The sequence below is a fragment of the Colossoma macropomum genome, unplaced genomic scaffold (genome assembly GCF_904425465.1).
Source record: "Colossoma macropomum unplaced genomic scaffold, Colossoma_macropomum, whole genome shotgun sequence".
Classification (NCBI taxonomy): domain Eukaryota; kingdom Metazoa; phylum Chordata; class Actinopteri; order Characiformes; family Serrasalmidae; genus Colossoma; species Colossoma macropomum.
The window spans coordinates 25,886,359-25,904,258 of NW_023494788.1; the positions used below are offsets into that span (position 1 = coordinate 25,886,359).

At 39.0% G+C, this 17,900-nt stretch overlaps 1 protein-coding gene across 11 annotated transcripts in view; it reads left to right on the forward strand.

Annotated features, from left to right (window-relative positions):
• Positions 1 to 17,900, forward strand: part of diaph2 (diaphanous-related formin 2) — a 444,886-nt gene that overhangs the window by 312,612 nt on the left and 114,374 nt on the right. The gene's annotated exons all lie outside the window — the stretch shown is intronic.

The following is a 17,900-nucleotide window of genomic DNA, read 5'->3' on the forward strand; positions in this document are numbered from 1 at the left end:
TTATCACTCCACAGGGTTCCAAATGCATCAGGCTTGTTTAGATATTCCTACTGATGATTGCTTACAAGCAAGCCCAGATAATCAAGATATGAGCCTCTACGAACAAAGGTTTGGTGGGCTACTTGGCTACCTGTTTTGGCTGGTCAGTGTTGTTTATGTCACAGCAAGTTAAACAAGGCCTATGCAGCACCATAATGGCAGCATACTAACCTCAGTGTTGTTCTTTTTTTTCCAATCGAGACAAAAACAGTAGCAAGAATACTTACACATTAATGAGAACACAGGTTAGCATAAACACAACAACAAATGCAGCACTTCCCTATAAAGAATTCATCTGTTCTTGACAAGCAAAACATTAACTCCAGTGAAGATGTACATAAAGACATACAAATGTACAAAGACAGAAAAAAGCAGCAAACTTAAAAACCCAAACTATCAAGCTAGCAAGCTAAAGCATACTGCCGTGGCAGGCGTGGACGTTTACTTCAAAACAATAGGATCTAACTTTTGAATTAAGTTTTTGTATTTAAAAATTAAACTCATGAAATATTTAAATATAAATCTTTCAACTTTAAAAGAATCAAAAAGCTTTAATTTATAAATTTTAAATTTTATAATAAATTTTAAATATTATAAATATTATTTTCACTTCTTTTTTTGTTTGTTTTTTTAGTATATATATATATATATAATATTATGTTTGATATTATGTTTTGACAGTAATATTTAGATATATTTCTTTTTGTAGTGAATAGTACAAAAGATGTATGGCAATGTCATCTCCATTTACTTTTTTATTTCAGGAACAGCATGGGCTATTTCATAATACCTTTACACACTGCTCCTGACCATACAGTTTTTATGCACTGTGCATTATAACATAAATGCAGCATTCTTACCAGAAAACATTTCCACCGTAAATGGAGGCTTCTGATCTCTTCTGATCTCTTCTGATGTCTTCTTTTATCTTCACCTGGTAGTAGTCCCTGTGTAGTAATCATGCTATCTGTTCTGCACTTCACATTAAGGGAGAAGATGCGACCGATATGTATCTGTGCTAATGCGTACTTCATCCATTAAGGTGTCCAGTGCAGTAGATAGCAAACATGCTGTCTGTGACAGATATGCACTCCCTCTAGGATAACAGGACAATGATCTGGGACATTTTTAAATTGCCATAAATCCACCTGTCATTAAAAGTGTAATTCTTTTTGCTACATGTGATTCTTCTGTTCGGTAGAATAGTTAAGTATCTACGGAGCCATTTACATAAGGTTGATATCTTAACATATCCTTATTTAATAATTTAGCATAAGCAACTCCATAAACATCCTAACCAATGTAACTAGGCTCATACGAAACCTAAAGCAAAATCACATATTTCTTCTTCTTTCATAGGATATGGCTAAATCATATATGCACAACAGGGAATAAACATACTACACTGCAATTATGTAGAGCTACATTACAAGACTTCAAAATTTTGTTTTATGGCAAGTTTCATTGGTGGTCACAGTGAAGACATTGTTTTCAGCCGTTTTAAGCTGTGAAAAAAATGTTTTTTGCTACATATGAGCTCCTCATTGAGATTCCTAGCCTATGCAAAGGTAGGGAAGAGGTAACATAAATTACAAAACTATTGTTTGTAGAAGAGTGATATCAGATCAGATCCGGTATGATATAGAGCTTAGTCTGTCAACTCTACTTTTCTACGCTTAGGGAAAGAAAAAAAAAATAAAGCAGTTAATTTGTCTCCCTGCTCGAAAGTCTCATTAAAACGTTGATGAGTTTAAGGATTGCCTGAGGTAGTGAGAGCCCTGTTTATAGCATTGCAATCTATTGCTTAGGTCTGTGTGTCTCCACTAGATGCAAAACAAAAGGTAAATGGGCAATCCAATCTCTAATCAATATGGAGCACTTTCCCTTTTAAACACATTGCGTATGCGCACTTACTTAGACATGTTTGCTCTGTCGACAATACGTTTTTTGACGTCCCCCCCACCACTCCATGTTCTCCTATGCTAAATGAAGACAGATTTTGCAGGTGTGGGAATTGATCTGACCTTTTTTTATTGTGGGGAGGACATAAATCTCTTTGGATGGACTTTATTACTCAGTTAAGGTGAGACACGGGGTATCCTAATTTAAGTAGTTATGTTGGGCCTCAGTACCAATACAAGCAGAAGGTCACACACTGTGAGAACAATCTGTTTTAATAGACAATGAAGTTGGCAGCCAAGCCGGGAACAGTGTACGTCCTCTTTTCCTCCTGTGCCTGAGATTTAAACACACATAGCCGGCAGCACAGAGTTGATTTAAAAGAGCTGTTTTCACATTGGAGAATCACTGTAGGAGAGGGGCTCAACTTTCTTTAGTCTTACTGTACAGCGAGACACAAGGCTTAAAATTTACACTTGTCATAAATAGTGAGCCGTAATCTGAAGATCACTACCAAGGATAATAACACACCTCACAGCAGAGATCATTTGTATTTAACATGTCTCCGATGCCTCTTGAAGGACAGTCATAATCTACTAAAATTTTCAACTCACCATAATTCCACAAAGATTCTACTCCGTGCTGGGCGTAGCTCTCTTAGAAAGACATTAATCTGCTCCTCGCGATGTTTCCATTAAGCTTTAAGATGATAAGGCTGTAAGTGAATATACTAGCTGTGTGTGGTTTATCATCAGAGTCAGCGGTGGGTGGTGTAAAGCAGTGGCATGTCAGAAAGCAGTTGCATTCAGCTGGTGCAATAAATGCTTATGTCAAGGCAATGACACAGAAGAGCATAGAGACATGACTGCGGTCCCGTTTTAATTTTAGGTTCAAGCAAAAATCCAAGCCAAAACAGCCTCAGTAGGCTGTCATAGCTGGCTATTTTTTTCTGAGGACTGAAAGAATCTTGTGATTTCAGCATGCTTTTGAGACAATGGAAAGATATTTTTCCTTTTCCCTCTGATTTTCAGTAGTGTGATGATGCAAAACTCATCACCAAAAAAACACAGATGCTATTGACCGTTTCCTTTCAGAGCTTGAAAGGTAGCGTTGTCTATTTGGAAAATGATGTAGAAGTTCACATTGTTGTTTATTTCATCATCTCATTGGCAGACAGTTGTGTCAAATAAATAAAAAAAATGTGTTTGGCTGGAATCTAACTTTAAAGTTACTTTCCCTCCCTGGCTGACATTGACCCCCAGAGGAGGCTGCCTCATCTGCGATGCTGTTGATCTTGAAGCTTGAAGCTTCTAAAGCCTCAAATTGCACTCCCATTCCACGTCTGTTGCTTTTGTCTGGCAGCCATTTTGCTCACGGCCCTCTCAGCCAGCTATTCCTGCCCTCTAGAGCGCTGCTTCAGAGGACCCTGACCTCCTAATGGTTGACACCTCTCTTGCAAAACCCTTCAGCTTGCGCTAGCAGCCAATCAAGGGAAAAGGGCTGCCTCACACCTTCAATGAATAGAGCACTTTCACTTCAAAGCCACCATTAATCAAGCTGCAGTCACAGCAATCAGCACGCGGGAGAGCAGCATGTTTCTGAATGCACAGAGATGCATGGCGTAATAAGGAACACAACAGTAAAATCGTGCCTGCTGTTTCTCTCCCCTGCACCTATAGACCAATGAGCCTCGCAGCTTAAACGATTAATGGTCAGTAATTGTGGATGGCATTGTTGTATGAAGAACAACTATGAGCCTGGGAAAGTCATCCATCTCCAAAGTCTTACAACCATCCAGCTGTTTGGTTGCAGTTTAATTTATCATTTACAGTACCTGCAGGGGTAAACATTCTGTTAATTTTTATTACATCTGCCTAGACACAGACATTTCTCACTGGCCTGAGCCTGCAGTAATGTACAGTGTGATAGAGGCACATGGATACTGCACCAAAAATAAAAAATAAGAACACTTTCTCTTAGCATCTAAAATAACAGTGAAGCGTAATACACACGCCTGCTGTTAGTCCAATATCTTTCATACAGGTACCCAGAGCCCTATTAAATTGCTTCTGAAGCCCTTATTGTTTGGTAAAACTATGTGCTGTCCGTAGGTGGGACTCCCCATGTGCAATTCTCAATAGAAAGCAATGAAAGTACTGATAATTTCCCTTGTCGCCAAAAGTTTTTTGATTTATGTTCAGTTTCTGAGGATGCTGGGACCTCAGATAAAGGCTTGCTGATGTGTTCAGACAGTTCTGAGGTCTGAAGTTGACAGCCTTGAGCAGTCGACCAAAATGGTAAGGTGGTGGAATTTCACAGTTCTTTTTTCCCCAGATGCTACAACCTTTTCAGTTTGTAAGGGTTGAGGATCTGTACTGTGTAGATAGTAAAATGATAGGCCAACCATTGTGATAACCGTTGTGCCCTTGAGTCAATTTTAATGTTTTTCTAAACTCAGTAGATTTGTGCATATAGAGGATAACATTTACAGACATATCTTAATGTATCTTAGTTTGGTACCTAACTAATGTAGCTAGGCTCATACATTATTACAGCATAACTAGTAGCTAAAATTGCATATCACATCTTCTCTGATAGGATATAATTAAGCCATACATGCACAATGACCTGGAAACTACATTGCATTTGTGTAGAGCTACATTAGAATATTTCAGGTTTGTATCAATTAAGTTTTATTTGATTATATGTAATGTATAGTCTTTTTTAGAGCCAGACTGACTTATTGGCTAGCCTATATTATTGCCTGACGTTGACAACCTGCAGTTTTATCTGTACAGATATTACTAATAATTACCAACAAGATCTCCCAATGAAAGGGCAAAACCTTAGATAGTTGTTCCACTGATGAACTGGATGTGAGTCACGCCTTTAACTACATCTCAGCAATACATGCTGAACAAACACATGCAAAATGTATCCAAATCTAACCTTGAACATGAAAATACCACGTTACAACAAAGGTAAAAAAGTAATTAACAGAAACCAAATTTACATTCATATTATTTCAGATTATCAGTTATCTGAATTTTTAGACCTTTAAATCGGTATTGGTATCGGCAGTAGAATTTTCGTAGTGGTTGGGCCCTGTTTTCGTTCAATTCAGTTGTATTTTATGGCCCATTTACGTTGCTTTCTTTTCTGTTCAGTGCATTCTGAGCTGCTCCACAGTCAAATAACTGTTGGCTTTGACCCAGACCAACAACCAGAACAAAGGTGGTGTCACCGATCATCTAAATGCCTTTCCTCCAATGAACAAAAGTCTTCATTACAAAGCCTTATTGATTATCTATGGTAGCCATTTATGCAGAGAAAGCAGAGAACCTTTACACAGGACATCTACATGTTTTCAGTGCATCTCGTTTATTTGCATCATCTGTGTCAATTACGAGCTGAAGTTTTGTTCAGTCTTTCACAAGAGAGTCAGTGAAAACAACTGTGTCCCATCCAGGCTTTTCTACAGGGCTAATAATGAAAATGGCAAACAATGTAATAGTATATATAACGAGATTAAATAGATTTTGCTTCAGAAATTGATTTTGCCTCATAACCGTCTTATGAACCTAGCTTGCTCAGTTGTTCATATTTCTTGAAACTCGTTCACTCTGTTGAAAACTATGTTGTATTTTATGTTTCCTTCCCTTTTCTCTACAAGAAACTCTCTTGTATTTTATCACTTTGCTTTTCGGTTTCATTTGAAGTAGAAGCTGACACTACATTGGCTTGTGAATCTGTACCATGCTATAACACCTTTAACATGTTTTGGCAACATCATCTTTTGCTAAGTGTCTCAGCCTTGTGTGGATTGACAATAGTTACCTTAAAACAACCCCCCCTACACACTCAGACGCACATGCACAAGATAACAACACTGAAGCATGAACACTGGCAGTGCACCCAGACTGCTGTGTAGGAATAGTGCTTTGCACTGTGTTTTGGTTCATACACTTGGAATGGTTTGCAGTAGGATTTGTGTTTAAGCATATATGGATGAAATTAAAGTCAACACGTTCAAGCTTTGCTATGAAAATAAACTTTGTGTCCTCTCTGCAAATCTCCTCCTCACTTTCAACTAGTGGTAAAAAAACAGAAGTGTGCACACAGCCACAAGCATACTCACTGATCTGGGAGATGATGAATTAATAAATGATCATATCCACACTAAAATCGGTCAGATCTTAACATCAAATTAAGCATCCATTTTTCATGGGGCCAAAAAGCATGTTGCATGTTGAAAACTATTATACTTATAATTTCAAGAGAATGCTTATGAATTGTAACCTCTTCAGTTCAAATTGAAACTCTTTGTTTGAGGTCTTTTTCTCTAAATTTATGTAAAATACTGTGTTGCAACATTGAGACATGAAGTGTAGTCACAATTCACTGTTGTGATTACTGACTTGGCGTATTTATTTGATAGACAATAGGTATGTTAAAGAGTATTCTGGCCTAAAAGTTAAATTTGTTTTGTTGTGTTTTGCAGTAATCTGTAGTGCAGCATTGTATTCCTCAGTAATTTTTTTGGACAGATTTTTTTAGATATTTTAATTATATTAATGTTTTTTTTTTCATTCATTAACATTTTTATTCATTAATAATATATTTTTACTACAATACCTAGTATTCGTTATGCAAATGCTTCATACAGTCATTGGGAATCCCGGCAGCTTTAACTAATCCTGACTGCTACCTTAGCCACTGAGCTATAGACTAATAACAAAGTTGTAAAGAACAGAGATTCTGTCTTTATTCAGCACAAAATGGTGTTTAATGGTGCAGGTTTTGCCCTTTCAGCCAGAGAAGAGAAGCCATACTGAGGTGGCATCATTGCCTACTTAAGTTTTTAGATTATCTGTTAAAATCTACCATAATTTAATTCTGATTTACAGATGTAAACTAAGTGCAGTTCTTTGATGCATTTCCATGAGTAATGGAAGCGGAGTGTACTATCAGGGTTGGTGATATTATTTGTTGGTCAACAAATTAATTCTCTCCATAGTTATGTTGATTTGAAGGTGGTTATCAAAGTTATACTGCAGTAATATCTTTGGCTTCCTAGTAACGTTAGCTATCTGCCTGCATTCACCAGTTAATGAGGAAAAAAAAGAAAAGAAAAAAAAAGCATTCACAATCCCATAGAGAAGTGTCTATATGTGGTTAGTCATTCAGATGAATAAGCACTGGCTAAAAAAAAAAAAAAACAGTGATGGGTCATGGTTAGCTTGAATGCTAGTTACTTAGACAACCCTTTGCATATCCACATGATCAACTTAATGCTCTCCTCCCCTCCTTTTTTACTTGAGATCAGTGATATCTGAATCCCTTAATTGATTTTCAAATGCATTGCCTGGATTTTTTTCCACTACGGAAAGAGAATGTGTTCTGTTAGAATGTACCATAATATCCTTCTGATTTACAGACGTAAACTAAGTGCAGGCACATAATACTTTTCCATGAGTAATGGAAGTGGAGTGTGCTATCAGTGCTGGTGATGAAAGTGCAATATGTTTTCCTTACCATTAAGTGTATCTTCCTGAGATTGGCTCTGCTAGTTATCCTCTTTACACTGTGTAACGGGTCATGGAGCTTGAATCCTTGTTACTTTGTTAGCCTTCTGTGTACCCACATGATCAATCTATTGCTATATTGTTATTTGATGTACAGTTTTCTTCCCATCCTACTTTACCTGATATCAGTGATGTATATATCTCTTTAATTGATTTTCAATTGTATTCTCAGCTCTATTTTCTGATTGCAGGTATTTAATAAATTTCTTTGAGGAGGTGGAGTGTGCTGTCAGGCTTGGTGATGGAAGTGCAATATATTTTTCTCACCATTAAGTGTATCTTCCTGAGATTGGCTCTGCTAGTTATCATATTTACACTATGTTTAAATTAGAGAGAAATTGAAGATGACAGTTTGTGCTATAGATTCATTATGATTAAACTTATGACTGTTGTCAGCAGAGTGCAGTAGTGGGGTCACTAAGTGCATGTTTCAAGTGCTCACTGAGTTGTGGAGGTGTTTTGTTGCAGTGTAAAAGGTTACACTCATTTACCTCCTGAGTGCTTGCTGTTAATATCCCCAAATAAGGGAGGTGCTTCCTTTCTTTAATCTTGTGTGTTCCTGATAGAGGGAGCTGTTGAGCTAAGATTAAGTCCCTAGTACAGTTACACATGAGAAGATTGCATTAAAGCATCTAAACACACTCACCATCTTGCAAATGACACTGTTTTTAGGAGTCAGACAACGTGGACCTGACAGTGTGCAGAAAAAGTCCCTCACATGTTGCAGTTTAGTTGATGTCACTACAAAATTGTTTTTGGAGTTTATTATATGATCAACCCCTCACCAATACCTGTTTGTACTGATATATATTATGATGAAGTAACTGTTTGTATTTCTTTTGAATTTCATTTGTATTTGTGTCCTCTCTTCTTGAATACAGCTCAAAGTCCTGTCCTTTTTCTGTGTTCATCATACTAGCATGTCATTTCCTTGCAAGTGACTTGTGATGTGCTTATCGTTGCACTCTCACAAACAGAGGGGAAGGAAGCGAACTTTCCTTGCTGACGAAATGTCAGGCGACTGTAGAAGTGTGTCCCTGTGAGGTGAAATAGGCTGCTGCATGTGATAACGTGTGACTTTGAAGTCGTGAATGAGTGTGAAGACATGAGTCAATCTGCCCACCACTCCCATCAGCCACTGCCATTTCAGTTAGCCTCCAGAGCCCACCGCATTTGCTCTAGCTCTTCGCCTCTTAGGAGGACTCTCAAATCTGCTGTGTTTTCATCCATTTTTTTCTGCAAAACAAAAGTTCAGTCACAGCTGTACTTCTGTAGGCTTATTAGCATTTGCGTTTATTAGTGATAATTATTAACAGTTCGTTGACAGCAATCTGTTCTTTATGCAATCCTTCTACACTTCTCCCCTGTCATTTTCAGTCATGATGTATAGTTTCCATTAGGCAGGCTAATCTCTGAACTTGAGCAGAGCAGTAAGTGAGTTACTCCCACCCTCTGAGCCTCGCATCACTCCCAGAGGCTCTGTGGTACTTTATAGTGTGAACTTGTTTAAGATTAGAATCAGAGAAGTTATTTCTCATGTAGGTCAGAGATTCAAACAGGATGGAATTGCATAGGGTGTCAATTCTTAATCAGATGGGTCTTTGTTGTGTGAGAGTGGTTTATAATGTTTTTATTTTATTTTTTTTATTAAGGATTCTTCTGTAAAGTCAAAGTATTAAAGTTGGAAAAATCGTACATTTACGTTTGCCATACAAGGAAATGCAGGCCACAACCTAACACAGGGAAAAATCTAACAGGTGTTTTATGTAGTTAAACAGGTTCAACTTGTAAGAATGTGCTTCTGGCAAAGTAGGATTACTTGCTTAGCCAGCTAACTTTAATCATGCACTATGTGGCCAAAAGTGTATGGGTGCCCTCCTAATTATTGAGTTCAGGTGTTTCAGCCACACCCATTGCTAACAGGTGCATAAAATCAAGCACATAGCCATATTGTCTCTATAGACAAGCATTGCCAGTAGAATAGGTTGTACTGAAGAGCTCAGTGATTTTAAACCTGGAATTGTCATTGGATGCCACTATTGTCACAAGTCAGTTTATGAAATTTTTGCCCTGCTAGATCTGCCCTGGTGAACTGTAAGTACTGTTATTGTGAAATAGAAGCATCTAGGAGCAACGACAGCTCAGCCATGAAGCAAGAGACCACGCAGACTCACAGAGCAGGACTGCAGAGTGCTGAAGCAAGTAGTAAATGAAAATTGCATATTCTCTGTTGCATCGCTTACTATAGAGCTCCAAACTGCTTCTGGAAGCAACTGAACTGCACTGAACTATGCATTGGGAGTTTCTTGAAGTTAATTTCCATGGCTGAGCAGCTGCACGCAAGCCTAAGATAATTGTGCACAATGCCAAGCGTTGGCTGGAGTGGTGTAAAGCACCCCATCACTGCACTCTAAAACATAGGAAATGTGATCTCTGGAGTGATGAATAATGCTTCACTATCTGGCAGTCTGGTGGACGAATCTGGGTTTGGTGGAGGCCAGAAGAATTCGGAATGCATGGTGCCAACAGTATAGTTTGGGTGAGGAGGGTCTAATGGTGTGGGGCTGTTTTTAGGGCTTACACTAGGCTCCTTGGTTCCATTAAAATGTAATGTTAATGCTACAGCAAACAGATACGTTTTATCAATTTTTTACAATTATGTGCTTCCATTTTTGTGGCAACAGTTTGGGAAAGGCCCTTTCCTATTCCAGGATGACTATGGATTGTAGATTGCAAGCCAGGTCTTCTTGTCCAACATCAGTGCCTGACCTCACAAATGCTCGTTTAACTGAATGGGCACAAATTCCCACAGAGACACTCCAAAATTGTGGAAAACCTTCCCAGTAAAGTGGAGGCTGTTAAAGCTAAAAAGGGGCAAGGGAGGAAGAGGGCAACATCATGTTTAGTTGTTTCTGTAAGTAACATAATTCACACCTATTTTATTGTTTTGATCACCCTTTTGCTGCCTATAGCATAGCAGCATTTTTAAAAATAAAATATAACCAACTCAGAGTGAGAGGTAGCCAAGCTGAAGAACAGCTTAGTTTTAACACAATCCACCCAAAGTAAACAAAGCAGTCTCATGAAAATTCAAACAACTATTTTTATTGGAACTCTGTATTTGCAGACTGTGTATTGCAAAAACACAATACAGATGTCATGTTTAATATGTTTAAAATATTATTGTGATCATGTATGGTGCTCTACTTCGTGACCAAAAATAAATAGAGTGTTTGACATACAGTCTGCCACCAGTCAAATTTATACTGATGTGTGTTTTTTTAATGGAAGCTTGGAAATCACATTTGTTTCAGGCAGTGTAGAATTTTATTGAATTAGTTACCAGGTGTTTTTACCAAAAATTACAACTAGCCCCTTAGTCTGTTACCATGGACTCCACCTAAGGGGTACAGTGTACTATTTGCACTTGCGCAACTTTTGGCTTTATTGCCAAAAGTAGTGCAAGTGCAAATGGTACAAAGGTGCTCGAAACAAAAATTATGCTTTGATATGTATCAGACATATGTATGCATAAAATAATAATCTTTTTAAAATTATTTAGTGAAGGTTTATTTTGTCATTATTAGGTTATCTGCATAATAAAAGAGGGACTCGGGAATACAATTGGAAGCAAGTTCCTTATATGACTCCAAAATGCAGACATACAAAGTCAGGTAGAAGACTCTCATGCAAGGGCACACAGGTAATGAATCAGTTAAGAATAAAGGTATACATTTACCTGTAAATATCCTCCAGCGCTCCCATCTGTTTCAGTGGTGTTCTTCACACATTGCCTCGGCCCACCCAGACCCTGTGCTTTTGCAGCTGCAGTCTGTGCTCCCCTGAGGCCTCCAGCTGACAGACCCTGATCAGCTTTTTGGTCTTGATCTTTTCTCAGATGGTTCATCTTCTCTTGCTACTCTTTTTTAAACCTTTATTTATTCATCATATATATCAGCTGTAGCTGCTTGTTGATGGATACTTGCACATTTCTAAGCATCAAAGAAAGACAGTCGCACAACTAGAATGACCTCTTGAGCCACTTGCGTATAGTAGAGTTTCAAGGAATGACATGTTTTGTAACATCAGGAGTCACATTTTATGCAGCTTGAAAGGCTTTTTTGTTCTTTCTTTCTTTTCTAGAAGGCAAGAGCTTACACACCCAGCTCAGCTGCCCTCTTTATGTCTTTCCCTCTCTCGCTCAGCACATTTGATTTCTTCTCAACTGCTGGATTTGTGATCACCTCGGGTCAATGTCTAAAACTCCCTCATATATCAAAATATATCATAATTGACTCCATTTGTGAGGCCTCCTGAGGTGTCTGCTGCCTGCCATTCTTGATGGCTGCCAAAAGCAAAACAATTTCAAAAAGTACATGACTTGAATTGTAGACGCGTTCCTTTCTTCTGCCGCAGATAGCCTTTGCTTTCTTATTCAGCAGCTTGTCCGCATGCTTTTAGGTCACCACAACGGTTTTGTCTCTCAGCTCCATTTCTCACCAACGGGATTTCTTCTCGCTCCTTTCTTCAACGTCCTCACTTCTATTTATCAGCGTTCTATCTGCAGCCTCAAATAAATAATTGTGTCAATTCCATGGCCTTTTAGAGGCTTCAGTGGTGGAAGGGTGTCATTGAAGCAAGAAGCAGCTCACAATGGAGTGGCGTTATCGCTCGGCCAGCACTGTTTACAGGATCCTGAGGGAAGCTGGGGGAGAAGAAGCACTTTTATTTCTAGCCTCGCTGCGCTTCTATAGCAAATCCTCACTTCTAGAATGGATGTCTGTCACACAGAGAGAGAGAGAGAGAGAGACAGAGAGACAGACGTACATGGAGACAGAGCGCGAGAAAGCAGAGACTGACAATTACAAATCACACGCTTGATAGCTGGCGGGAGGTATAGACAGGGCTTACTGTTGTTTGTGTTGTGTGAGATGCACTGCTGATGTGGCATGAATGTGAATAGGTAATCCAGAATTCATCTCACTGTGATATGCATTTTTTATTTTTATTTTTAAACTGAGTAGAGGGTGGTCTATCACAGAAATCTGGACAAATCCTTATTTGCGAAGTTCATTGCAGCAGGTGTTGGTAGTGATGCAGCGTAATGCAGATAGTCTACAACTGGAGCAAGCTCATATTCTGCATTGTTGGATTATCTCCCAAATGTCCTCTTCATCTATTCCTCCCCCCACCTTTTGTCAGTGATTGTTTTTTGTTTATCCTTTTGTGTTTACTCTTTATGATTACAGCATATTGTCATCGCATCCGTGAGGATTTAAGGGTTCTCCCGTGGATGAGTGCTCATTTTGAAGCATATTTTTACCTTAAGGTTTCCAGCCACTAAATCCTTCAAACGATCGAATCAGTAAATAAATCCTTAATTATGATAAAGCTTTGTGAAGTGAGGGATTTTAGGAAAATAGAAATTAAAATAATAAATGGAGCGACCTTAAAAGGATTTATTCTTTTTTTTCTGTCCGATTAGCACACCATAGATGGGGACCAGTAATTATGCTCAGTCCGTACGTATTGTGGATTTGCACCCTCTCAGTACAGAAATTAATTGAATTGTGCACAAACTATGCGCTGTTTGTTTTCTGTTTTTTTTTTATGATAATACCATTTCCACAGTTTCTAATGACTTGTCCACCCATTGTTTTTTTGACCTTGAATTAAATTTAAAGAATTGTGTTGGAAACTTTTCTAAATCCACGCCCCCATACACACACATTCCCCTGCCTTGTATGACATTGAAATTCACAAAGCTTGAATAAATTGCATGGAATCATTCAAACAGGACTATGTCTCCAACTAATAACACAGTGGGAAGTTTTTTTTTATTGTACATGCAAATAGGCTCGTTTGTTCACCATCCCCGCCTTTTTTCAGTAACACCTCTTCAGTTTGAGTAATATAAGATCCCTGCTAATCAGAGCAATCAATTTGCCTGCTTTGTCACTGCAAGCATATCACTTTCACCCTGTGTGACTCGCTCTCTTTGATTTCTCCTGAAAGCAGAACATGCTGAGCTGGAGTGTTGCCTTTGTCCTTTGTTCTGCCGAAGTATACCATTACTTTGTTGTTTGCATCTTATTGCCTTTCATTCAATCTCAGGTGCAAATGTGAATGCAAACATGTTTCTAAACAACTGAAGGGATGCCATTTTAAGCCAGTTAAGTGAACCTAGGTGTAATCAGAATATAAAGGGGAGAAAAAGTCAGTTCACTGTCAGAGCATGGGCCTGCTTGTTAGTGTTGTGATTTATTGCATTGTCTTTGGATCACTAATCAATGTCAGTAATTGGAGCGAGTGGAGTCTTCTGAGTATCGGATTTGAGGAGTGTCACTGAAAGATTGTCCTTTTTGTCTCTTGCTTTAAATGTACCGACATTTCATGGAAATGTCTGATATGTGGCCTACAGCTTCGCATGGTTTTTAGCCTCTTTGGATTTTAGGCCCCCCTGAGCTTTCAACTCATTGTGCAAATAAATAATCAGATTTGGCTATTCCGTGTACTCTTCCTCTCTTGTCGTGGGGGTGGAATAAATAGAGTGAACTCTAATGAACCCTTACTAATGATATTGGGTATATCTCATACTGTTTTTTTTTTTTCCTTTTTCTTTTTTTCCCCCATCTCACAGCTGTTTCTCCTCTACTGAACTGAAATCTCAATTTGTCAAGTGATTAGCCATTGCTTTAAATCATGCAGACTTCTCTTTATTCATCCTTACATCACTTGCTCTTCCATGTCCCACCCCACGCATACACGTGCACATACACTCCCCTCAACACTTTTGAGTACTACGCACTCGCATGCACTGTACAGTTCATTCATGCAAGAAAACTCAAATCCCCACGGTGAGGCAGATAAGGAATAAAGGAATGCCTTCTGTTGCTTGGCATTTAATAGATGCTTGTGGGTGACCTTCCTTTTCCTTTTATGTTTAATTTGCCTTTGTTTGCCCAAGTATAGAGATTATTTAAAACTTGTATCACTCAGGGGGGGCTCGTTCAAAAATAAATCTCCATTGCCATTGTAACCTTTGAAAGCACCGCGAGCCTGAGCAGTGAAATATTGATACAACATATCCATAAATCGGAATTGAAAATGGCCCCATCCAACAAATGGCTGAATATAATACTGACAGCCTCACATTAGGGCCGATGATTTGGTATTTTGTGTGGCGCATCTCCTCTCTCTTTATGACGCGTGGTATTCCTTCTAGGCAGTTTATAGGGAGGGGAAATGGGACAGGGCTTAATGGAATAGTTCTCCTCTGTCCTCTGGCCCTGAAAATAAATTCTCCTCGCTGGAATCTGGACCAGAGCGCCAGAACCCACAAGCGCATTGCCGTCGCTGTAAATCTGACAGTGGCTGCTTGTATAGCGCTTGTGCTTATTGTGTATCTCAGTCATTAACGCAGCACGGCCTAGGACTTTCTTGTTGAGATTAGTACTCCTCTCAGACAGATACTGCAGCGAGGTAAAACTTATATACCTTTTCTAAGCATGTTCTTGAGTAATGGTGCAGAAACCTTCGTAATTGTAAGTAATATATGAATATTTTCAACCTGAGGAAATGATAAATGCCTCAGCGCATGCTATTAGAGAATATATGGAATCATCTTGACAGCAGTCATTAGTATAATTTTCCTTGTCCCAGAAATGGTGAGTAAGAGGAGGAGGAAAGGAAACTGTGAGGATTTTTTTTTGTTGTTGTTTTTTTTTTTCTTTCCTTCCTTCTTGTCCACACCCTAAGAAATGAGCATTTGAGAGATATTAATGTGGCTCTTCTGGTCCCCAGTAAACATTTTTTTATTTTGCTATTAATGTTACTAATGATATCCCAAAAGGATGCTTACTTTATTCTGCCCGAGCCTCCAACAGAGTGCTCCATTAGAAAGAGGAGAGCGGCTGTTGAGACAAACAGATTTATTGCTGAAAAAGGAGAAAGTGACCCATAACGAGCCTATATGTTTAGAAGAACATCAAAAGAGGCATTAACATATTTCTCAGATTAAGGGTTTTGTTTTGTACACATGCTACCACACTACCCTGAGTTGCTGTAGCATGTCATCAGTGGTTTTGCTTGGAATTGCAGCTCTTTTCCACCAAGTTATTAACATTATTCATCACTGATCATTGTTTTCAGCGAATAGTAATGTGCAGGTTGACTTGCACCTATGACTTGTTGTGGGTTTAAAAGAGTGAGTCCTGAGGGCGAGCACCGAAAAAATGAAAATTAAGTCAGTTTATAAAATGTGTTTGTAATGCTAGTTTTGTGGTTTTGAGTGATATAGGTCTGCCTGCTGATATGTAACTACAGTGCACAGGCAGCAACTCATCACTGTCAAGAAACACATCACATTCAGCAAACTCTAACTACTCATCTTTATCTACATGACTAAGCAGATGTCCAACAGATGGTACATCACCTGTCATTTTCCTGCTTGGGGAATCCAAATCATGGATGAAGTGTGGCACGACTGGGACTTGTACTTGACTCTAGAGAACAAGTATTTCAGGCAGAGAAACTACTTGGGGGCTGTGCTTGACAATGTTATTTTTGAAAATACGTTAAAATATACTGAATACAAAAGTTTGAACTTAAATACAAGATTCTTCTGCAGCTTTTAGTGCACAGTTTTTATTTATTTGCCGAGTTTAACATATTGGCAAGAATAAACATGCAATTGTGCATTAAACTGTGCAGAAATGTGATCCCTGTGGAGGATGTGTTATGATCACTTAGAAAATCAAAGAAACGTCATTTTTACGTCATCAAACTTTTACAGATGACTGTAGTCAAACTATGTTTTGGAATATGTTTGAATAAACAGAGCAACAACAAATGCCCACACATTAGGGGTCTCTCTGTGTACATGTGTATTTCCTGTTTGTCCACAACTCAATCTATTTTTGTCTTTCCTTCTTTCTCCCTTCCTCACTCACTTATGAGGTGTAGTGATTTTCCAGCCTTTATCATGATTCTAGACCAGGTCTCCTCGGCTCTGCCGGGGAATGCTGTGTGAGTGGCAAGACTGCCCTGAGAGCATTAACCCCAGCTTTGTGAGGCTTGATTAGGGGACAGTAAATCTCTGGTTGTGGTCTTCCTCCAGCATGCTTCTAATGATATAGCCTTTACTTTCTACATTGTCAGGGTTGATTTGTGTCCTATGTGTGTTTTGTCCTCTCTGTGTGGGCTTATTGCTGTGGACGAAAAGTAAAACCAGGTGTAAGTCACCGTGAGCCTGTACAATCACTCTGACTGGCCCATATCTCTATCATCATAAGGACACTTGTTTTATCTTCTGACATCATTTTTTTTTCCTTTTTCTTGTTGATCACTAGAGTACAATGTCAGAAGAGAACTGACTGGATTATGATGTGCGTTATATTAGTCAAATATTCCTGCTCTGAAGACTAAACTCAAAGTAACACTATTAAAGCCATTTCATGCTTAACTCCAATTTTTTTACTATCAGACTTTATTATGTAATTGATATATGTGCTGTATCTACAGTAAAAAAGGGAATTAGAACAAGGCTGTACTGAAGAACCTCTAAAGTCCCAAAATGGAATGAGCTGCTATATAAAGTTGTACTGTGACACTTATGCTGACCTGCGGACAGATGGGGTCCACGCACAATGGACCATGAACAAGATGGGGTCAGTGCCTAATAAATTGGCCTGTGGTCATGATGAGTGAGAATGGTGACCCTCTGAGAGTAAGCCCTTTAGTGTGGCGATCGTTTGGAGAGTGTGTGTAACAATACTGCTAAAGCCATGCAGCAATCACAACATGATGCCACGGCTGCGTCCACGTCTCTCCTGAGCCCCACCCCCCCCCAAAGACACGGTGGGTTCTTTGAAGTCGGGACTTAAAAGCGCCAATATGACTGCAGAGCTGGAGTGCAGAGAAGAGCAGTAAACAGTGATTATTTGCAGATTAATGAAGCACACTACATGCTGAGGGCTCCTCCAGCCTCAGGCCTGCCATCACTCCATGTGCTCAACCTCGACACTGATGCTCACTGGACCTGATCACACCTGTACTTCCCTTTGGTTTAAAGTGCCTAAAATTGCCACTATCCTTTGAAGCTGAGGAGAGTTGATGTTAAAAGGAAGATGGGAGTAGGGCTTGAAATAAATGTCACTGTGTCATTGTAGATGGACCCTGGCAATACATGTCAGGTTCAGTCAGATGCGGTCAAGTTCTAACATCATTTCGCATATTTGTTGGGCTTGGGTTGGGTTGAAATTTCATGTATGGGTTTCTCATAGACCATCTCTCACCTTTTACAGGCTTTGGTCTGAAATTAAATCTGCTTTACTTTTTCTGCCTGCTTTTTTCTTTATCTCTACTTTTGGTAGGCAT